This window comes from Rhipicephalus microplus, chromosome 8, assembly GCF_043290135.1.
Source record: "Rhipicephalus microplus isolate Deutch F79 chromosome 8, USDA_Rmic, whole genome shotgun sequence".
NCBI classification, from domain to species: domain Eukaryota; kingdom Metazoa; phylum Arthropoda; class Arachnida; order Ixodida; family Ixodidae; genus Rhipicephalus; species Rhipicephalus microplus.
In genome coordinates, this window is record NC_134707.1 from 75427461 (window position 1) to 75436624 (window position 9164).

At 46.8% G+C, this 9164-nt stretch overlaps 1 long non-coding RNA gene across 1 annotated transcript; it reads left to right on the forward strand.

Moving 5' to 3' along the window:
- The first annotated feature begins 7513 nt into the window (after positions 1-7513).
- On the forward strand, positions 7514-8592 carry LOC142768617 (uncharacterized). Its single transcript, XR_012885361.1, has 2 exons — positions 7514-7589; positions 8041-8592. It is a non-coding gene; the product is annotated as an uncharacterized LOC142768617 (long non-coding RNA).
- Positions 8593-9164: the final 572 nt, after the last annotated feature.

Consider the following 9164-nt stretch of genomic DNA (forward strand, 5'->3'; position numbering starts at 1 on the left):
ATATCCAGGTCACGTGGCACGCTTCTGCCGCCGGAGCTTAGCAACGTGCCCGGCTGCACCTCTGAGGTACTTTGACGACTCCTTCCCGGCCCCGTACAACGCGCAACGAGAAATGCCCCGTCAATGCGACCGACAATCAGTGCAACGCGACCCGTCCCCATCCGAACTAGACCACCACCCTGCTGCCGACTACCGATCATTCGGTCCCCGTCGCTCATCCTCACCACACCGCTACCGTTCTCCGTCCCCGCTGCGTCACCGACCGAACCCCGTAGAGACGGAAAACTGACTGCCGCAGCTCCGGAGGCACGAGCTGCGAAATCGTCGCATTGTAGAAGTCCTCGCCCGTCCTCCACAAACGTTCTGGAACTGTTTGTTGAAGGTCCACGAACTCTTGCGCTTGTTGCCACGGGTGCCGCCGTATCTGTGATGAGTCAAAAACTCTGCCGTTCGATACAAAAAGTAACAATGCCGCCTTCCGACGTATTGCTGAATACCGCGAGCACGCAACCTGTTCGACCAGTCGGAGCATGTACAGCGAAAGTAATCATTCAGGACGTCCTGTACCACATCGAGTTTCTCGTGTTGGCCACTTATTCCCAGGACGTGATACTTGGATGGGATTTTTCGTCGCGCCACCATGCCGTAATTGACGGCGCTCGCGCTCAAGTGGAATTTTCTGTGTTTTCTGATGCGCCATCTACCGACAATGAGCTCACTCACCTTGGCAAGCTTCTTGTTGCTTCTGACATACATGTTCCCCCTCTTAGTGCCATCGTTGTCCCCGTCAATCGCACTGAATTGCCCGGCTCTACCGTTGCGTTCTCCCTATCTGACGTTTTCAGTCGCCCCCACGGTACGTCTCTGCCATACGCCGTTCTGCCACCTCACCAAGATACTTCCGGAATTGTCGTTCGCAATCCTAGCTCTTGCCCTCTCACCTTAAGAGCTCACGAAACACTGGGCTATGTTCTTCCTGTTGATGACAACGTTATTGTGCCTATTGAGTCCCACGACTCTGGCCAGCAACTTCAACTGAACGCTGTTACTCCTCCTTTTACGCGGGATTACTACTGCTCGGGTATCTTCGATAGTTCTATCGACAGCAAGCTTCCTCTGGATCAACGGAACCAGCTAATAACCCTTCTGCAAGAATTCCGTGATTAATTTGACCTTCCTCAAAAGGCACCGACTCAAACTAACACCGTTTCTCACACAATCTACACTGGAACGCACCCTCTTATGCGGCAACGCCCCTACCGCGTATCACCCAAGGAACGAAGTGTAATTGCAGAGCACATGGACGATATGCTTCAGCGTGGTGTCATCAAGCCATCTTCTAGCCCCTGGTCTTCACCTGTTGTGCTAGTGAAGAAAAAAGATGATTCGATTAGATTTTGTGTCGACTACCGGCGACTGATCAAAATTACACGGAAAGATATGTACCCTCTTCCCCGCATCGACGACGCTATCGATTGCCTACAAGGTGCCGAATTCTTTCCTTCGATGGATTTACGTTCAGGTTACTGGCAGTTTCCGATGGCAGAGTGTGACCGTTCCAAAACAGCGTTCCTTACACCGGATGGCCTATACGAATTCATGGTTATGCCAATCGGTCTGTGCAATGCACCTGCAACGTTTGAACGAAAGATGGACAGCGTTTTACGCGGCCTTAAATGGCAGATATTCTTATGCTACCTTGATGATGTTATAGTATTTTCTCCTGATTACCCTACCCACGTCGACCATCTGCGCACAATTCTTCAGTGCCTTACTAAGGCAAACCTCCAGCTTAACCTAAAGAAGTGCCGCTTCGGGGCTCGCCAACTTACTATACTTGGTCACGTTGTGTCAAAGGATAGAATTGGCCCCGACCCGGACAAACTTTGAGCCGTAGCCAACTTTCCGAAGCCGACTTCCCTCAAAGAACTTAGGAGCTTCATCGGCTTGTGCTCGTATTTTCGCCGTTTCGTCCGCAACTTTGCATCGATAATAGCCCCACTTACGCAACTACTGAATCGTCCAGCTAATCTTTCTAACTGGACCCCGGCATGTGACGAAGCCTTCCTTACACTGCGCCGCCTACTTACGGCGCCACCCATTCTACGCCATTACGATCCAAGTGCCCCCGCTGAAGTGCACACAGACGCCAGTGGCGTTGGTCTGGGAGCCGTACTCGCGCAACGAAAGCCCGGTATTCCAGAGTGCGTCGTCGCATATGCAAGCCGCGCACTCACGAAAGCGGAAATGAACTACTCCGTAACTGAAAAAGAATGCCTCGCACTCATTTGGGCATTAAGCAGGTTTCGTCTTTACTTGTACGGACAGAGTTTCGACGTTGTGACAGACCACCCCGCACTTTGTTGGTTGGCGCCACTGAAGGATCCTTCAGGTCGCCTTGGACGTTGGGCTCTTCGCCTACAAGAATTCGACATTCGTGTCGTCTACCGCTCAGGACGAGAACACTCTGATGCGGACGCCCTCTCACCATCACCAGTGAGATCCAGCGCAGACCTGCATTCGGACGCCAACTTTCCCATCACTCCCATTTCCGTCTCAAGCATGTCGTCTGAACAGCGGAAAGACCCATGGATAAAATCTCTCCTCAACATTCTTTCCGACTCCTCATCGTCTGCGTACCCACGCACTCTTCGCCGCGAAGCCACACATTTCGAGATACAGGATGCGCAACTATACCACAGAAACTACCATGCGGATGGCCGCGAATGGCTCTTGGTTATACCACGCCACATGCGATCTGATATCTGGGCGTATTTTCATGCCGACCCACAACATGCTCACGCTGGTGTGTTAAAAACATATCACCGGATCCGCCAGCGTTACTACTGGCGTGGTATGTACACCTTTGTACAAAAATACATTCGGTCCTGTTCATTATGCCAACGACGAAAAACAGCGGCCCATTCACCTGGATTATTACAGCCTCTACCGTGTCCGGCGCGCCCTTTCGACCGCATTGGAATCGATTTAAGTGATCCCCTTCGGTACACTGCCCCTGGAAATCAATGAAGCATTGTCGCGGTCGACCATCTGACAAGGTATGCTGAAATAGCTCCACTACCTACGGCTGGTGCACGTGACGTAGCCCATTTCGTCTTGCGACGCTTCGTACTGCGTCATGGGGCACCACGTGAACTGCTGAGTGATCGAGGGTGTGTCTTTTTATCCGAAGTTGTACAACAACTGCTTCGGGCATGCCGCACGGTGCACCGCACCTCTACAGCCTACCACCCGCAGACCAACGGTCTAACTGAGCGCTTCAACCGAACGCTAGGTGACATGCTCTCCATGTATGTCAATTCTGACCAATCGAACTGGGATGTTATTCTTCCATTTGTGACTTCTGCGTACAACACCACGACGCAGTCAACCACAGGCTTCTCGCCTTTCTTTATTTTATATGGGCGTGAGCCATGCTCCACCCTTGACACCATTTTGCCGTATCGTCCCGACGTCTCAGAGTTCCACCCTTTCTCTGAAATTGTGCACCACGCCGAAGAGTGTCGTCACTTGGCCCGATCATTCACCTCGGACAAGCAAGCACTCGAAAAACCACCACGACCGCGACCAGCAAGTCGAGACTTTTGCCGTGGGCTCGCTCGTCTGGCTCCGACTGCCCTTCCACTCCCCAGGTCTGTCCTCTAAGTTTGGCCCCGAGTTTCACGATCCTTATCGCGTGGTCGAACGTCGATCTCATGTAACATACGGGATCGAGCCGGTCACGCCATCTACAGACAGGTGACGCCTTGGTCGTGAGCCACTCCACGTGAGTCGTCTCAAGCCCTATCACGACCCACTCTTACTTTTGTCACTTTGACTTGCCTGGATGGCTCGTCTTTGTCGCCGGGGTATTGTAGAGAGAAAGAAGATTATGTGCCGCAGTGGGTCACACCTTTAGCGAGAGGAGCTAAGCGCGAGCGTTCGCCCCGAGTGCTGTGATTATTGGGTCCGTTGCTGCCGCCAGCTTTCCGCATCAATAGACCTGCTGTGCAAGTACTACTTGCGCCAATAAACCCCGTTTAATAGTAATAATAAAGAGCTGAAAAGCGTATTAGTAAAATGAACAACACAGACAAACTAATGCTTGATTGTTCATAAAGATTGCATTTCTGGCTACGTAAGCTCTAGTAGTTTATTCAATGGACGAGCAGCTTTCAATTCATTGGTCAAATATACTGATAATATACTACGTCATCACGCATGCACCAGAACGACGCACTGCTCATGATCGTCTGAAAATTTTATGTGCTACCCAGAAGAACCATCATAGGGAAGGCCAGAAACTACAATGATTCATCGTGCACCCCTCACTTATGCAAGTCTCGAAGGAGTTTGGCGTCCGTCAGACGTACGGTTTATCTGCCTGGACAGAGTACATATACAAGGACTCCTTTTTTATCAGGGGTTTATGCGTCATAGAATTGAACATTTAGATATTTTCCAGGAGAAGTTCCTAATTTTAAAAATAATTCAATTTCACCCTTCGTGTCTATGAAGCTACAACAATGCCAAGCATAAAACACATTTTCGAAGTTACACTGAATAGTGTGATTATGATACGAGCTCGTGTAACTGAGCATGACATACAGTGAAAACAGGTGCTGCTCAACAAGGTGAAAGATAAATAGGCCGTAGAATGTGGTGTCGACTTTACCGTGGAGGGTGTATGATAGGTTAAACCCCTAAATGTTTGATTAAGCAATTTCGACATTGAAATGTTGTAGGCCCGTGTGCTCAGATTTGGGTGCACGTTAAAGAACCCCAGGCGGTCGAAATTTCCGGAGCCCTCCACTACGGCATCTCTCACAATCATATGGTGGTTTTGGGACGTTAAACCCTACATATCAATCAATGGGTGCACGAATCATCCGCCTAAATTGGGCAGTGGCTAGGGTACTCGGCTTCTAACACGAAGCTCGTGGTTTTCATCACAGCCGTGGAGCTCGCATTTTTATGTAGGCTAAATAGTAGAGGTCTGTGCACTGTGCGATGTTAGTGCACGTTAAACACACCACGTGGTAAAAATTTTTGAAGCCCCCTACCATGGCATCTCAATATCATCTAGTGGTTTAGGGACATGAAACTCAGCAAAATATTGTAGTAATGTAACCATTATGCGTAGATCCTGAGCGTACTTAGGGCTTTTTGGCCACTCGCTGTTATTAACGCATGTATTTGAAGAAAAAAAACAAACTATGCGAAGCGAGATCGGTTTATTCCAAGTGACACCAATGTGAGAAGAGGCAAAACATCCATAGGGCCACATGTAAATAAAAGTAGGTTACTATTTATAATGGGTTTTTCTAGTATACGGACCGTTCGAGAACTGCTTTCTTCATGACGTCGCGAGAGCACCATGCTGGCATTATGAATTTTGCCACAACGCCAACAAAGAAAAAAAGAACGAAATGGCTTTTTTCTTATTTTGAAAGCATTTTGTGTGGTTCTTTGAAATAAATACCACAGAAAGCAACAAACAAGGTGTTTCAAGATATGTGTCCAATATTTTGAAAACTGTCTTTACAATTGCTTTTTAAATAGTGGCAGTCCTCTCATGAGGATAGGAGATGTTACTTAAAATAGTAATAAGGTAGGATAAAATAATTAACATTTTACTTAGCGGTGTTAGGCAGTTATTTCATACGGGAGAATAGATAAACCTTTATGTGAAAACAGATTGCCGCTTTGACATTCAGGAATAGTGGCCTCCAGTAATTTTTATGAAATAATGAACTTCTCCCCGAATCTGCGGGGAAACCGAAACACAAGAGAACGCACAAAAAATGAGGGGCCATTGTTTTATCAACTATCAACTGACTTCGTTGTGTAAGTTTATGGACTGCGCTCACAATTAGAGAACGCCTGACACGTATACGTGATCGAACTAGGAAGAATTGCAGCCCTGGAAAGGCTGTTTTTAACAGTGAGGTCATTGTAGTCGTCTGCTTGTTGAGTTCTTCAATCCATCAGTTTTGGTTTCGCCACAGAGTTCTAGAAAATTCCATTATTTGTAGTGATTACTAGAGTCCACTTTTCTGTAATCTCAAAGAGGTACTAGGTTTTTCGCATCAAACATTTCGATTCTACCAAATGACTCAATTGCTGAAGTCCACAAATAAAAACAATAATTATTTAGCTTTCCTAAAACTGTTACAAAAGATGTCTTCTCCCTTTCTAAGATGTCTCCCCTACAGAAAACGTAACTGTGAAGACAGCGAGCAAATAGCGTCTTTTGCTGATTTTTAAACATTATTCGACCCGTTTTTTGAACACCCTTTGAAGTCTCAAGTTTCAATGTTTTAAAGTCTTTTAAAGTCCATAGGAATTGGGTTAACATGGCACTCTCAAATCGTAATGAATATACTCAAAACAAAGCAGTTCAGGGCTGGAAAATTGTTTTATACTCCTTTATGTCACTAATGAATGACGCCAAATTTTTTTTTTTTTTTGATTTTTCGGCAAAACGTGTTCATTCCTTCATCTATCAAATACGTGTGCATGATATTGCTTAGTACGGAGAAACAGTTTCAACAAGTCGCCATAGAAGTACTTGGAATAAATGCGGATAGCAAAATTTTATTCTAAAGCAAAGAGTTTTATTTAGCACGGGCTTAATCAGCATGTGTAGTGGGTGAGCTAGCAAAACGCTTGCAAGCGCATCATGAGAGTGGCATGTTGTCATGTTCTTACATGAAACGCATGTCATACGATTATCATATTTGCAGCAGTCATATAGAAATTCATCATCCATTCTCGTCACGTGATACCATACTTGGTGTACGTGACGCTAGTGAAATAACCACAAGCGCATCATGAGCGTGGCATGTGGTAATGTAGTTACATGACACGCATGTCACCATTTCCACGTGAGGCCTGTCTCATATGTTCGCCTTGCTGTCATGTCATACTCTACGAGTTTTGCGATATGGCATGTGAACGAAACCACCGCAGAAGCAGCAAGACGCTTACATGTGAATCATTACATTCATGACATACATGTCATGATATTCATATTATGACTAGTCACTTATGCTCGTGATGTTATGGCATACCAATTTTGGTGTAGATCCCATAATACAAACGGCTAGGGGAGCTAAAAGTCATAGGCGGCTAGACAGACAGACAGACAGACAGACAGACAGACAGACAGACAGACAGACAGACAGACAGATAGATAGATAGATAGATAGATAGATAGATAGATAGATAGATAGATAGATAGATAGATAGATAGATAGATAGATAGATAGATAGATAGATAGATAGATAGATAGATAGATAGATAGATAGATAGATAGATAGATAGATAGATAGATAGATAGATAGATAGATAGATAGATAGATAGATAGATAGATCATAGCCTCCTTTATTTTCTGTGCCCGCGCAGTCAGTCCGCCGGGCCCGTTCGGCCGCCTCCCGCATCCTCCTCTCTTTTTGCGTCTGCTGTCCGCCAGGGGCGCTCGCATCCCAGAATCGAGTCGGCGCATTCAGCCGCGGCGACGCATCTACAGGAAACCTTTGTTCGTGTCGCATACGTTTGCAACACCAATTATTTGCGACCAAAACGGTACGTAGTACTTTCAGCAAGTATAATTGTAACTGTTGCTTCATTGTGTTGCGTGAGCAGATGACACGCGGCATTAACTGAGTGCGTATAAACAAACAACGTCGTTTGTACCCCGCGTTTGCACGGCCGTTGTCAAGCGCGGCTATCATTTTACGCGCTTCTTTCTGGCAATACTTTTCCGCGCACCTATCTTCGCAGCGTAGTACTTTCAGCAAGTATGATATTTAACTGTTGTTTCATTGTGTTGCGTGAACAGATGACACGCGGCAATAAGTGAGTGCGTGTAAACAAACAACGTCGTTTGCACCTCGTGTTTGCAGGGCCGGTTTTATGCTTTGCTATCATTTTTCGCGCTTCTTTCTCGTGAGGCTTTTCCGCGCACCTATCAGCGAATTCCGCTAAGTAATCAGGAATGTTAGTTTACGGTTTCTCTCGTTTCTGTCTCGTGCAGCGGCCTACGCACACAAGTCTCCGTGGTTCATTCGGCTGTGATGACCCGCGTCAGGTGCGATGGCGTACTGTTGCGTGCCCGGTTGCAAGTCTTCAAGCAAAAAGAAGGAAGTAGGAATTTCATTCCACGAAATTCCAAGCGACGAGGAGTTGCGGCAAAAGTGGATAAAAGTCATTTAACGAGACAATTGGACGCCGAACATCACTTCCTGCTACTCAACCGTGTGCAGTCGTCATTTCGCTGCTTCTGATTTTAAGCAAGGATGTAAAACACGAAGGCTTATGAAAGGTGCGGTGCCTAGCGTATTCGAAGAATATCCGCGCTACTTGCAGCCTTCGACAAAAGCCCCGAGAAGTGACGCGGCGATCAGAAAAAAAAAATTGTGATTGCTAAAATTGTGATTGCTGCTTGTGAACAGTGTCAACGAGGGTACTAAAGCTCGTCAGACTGTGTGCGTGTGAGGAACGTTTCGATCGACGCCCTCTTGTTCGTTTCCGCAGGTTGCGAATGAATTAATACGCAATAAACAAGTTTCTCTACCGTTTCCTTGAAGATATGGTGTTCTGTTCAATGTGCTATCTTGCGTACTTATTCTTTCTCTCTTGCATATGTTCTCTCCTAAATATTTAAGTGGCACACGGGAGTGGTATCACACTTTTGTTTTTTAAGCTTGCCGCGCTTACAAACGCGCAACGAAGGACCCACCCGTCAGTGCCGGCGGTAGCACCGGAGTCAGTGAACAGGCTCTGTCAGTTCTGGGAAGGCAGCGCCGCCTGGTGGTGATTGCGGGAACTCAGCCTGACGGTCGGCTCCCTTTGATCCCGGCGGCAAAGCGCAGGCACAGAAAATAAAGGAGGCTATGGATAGATAGATAGATAGATAGATAGATAGATAGATAGATAGATAGATAGATAGATGTGGTCAAACTCGCTGAATTTGATTAAGAAAAGCTTCGCAATATAAAAATCCCGATAAAAAAGTTGTATATGAACCAGGCCGAGCTCGTGCTTCATGTAGGGCAGGTGGACGGGGTGCCACGGAAATTTTCGCCTGCTTAACAGGCAACGAGGGCACCTTGTTTAGCAGCCGTCTCCATACGTTGCATTGGACACTCCGTAAACTCG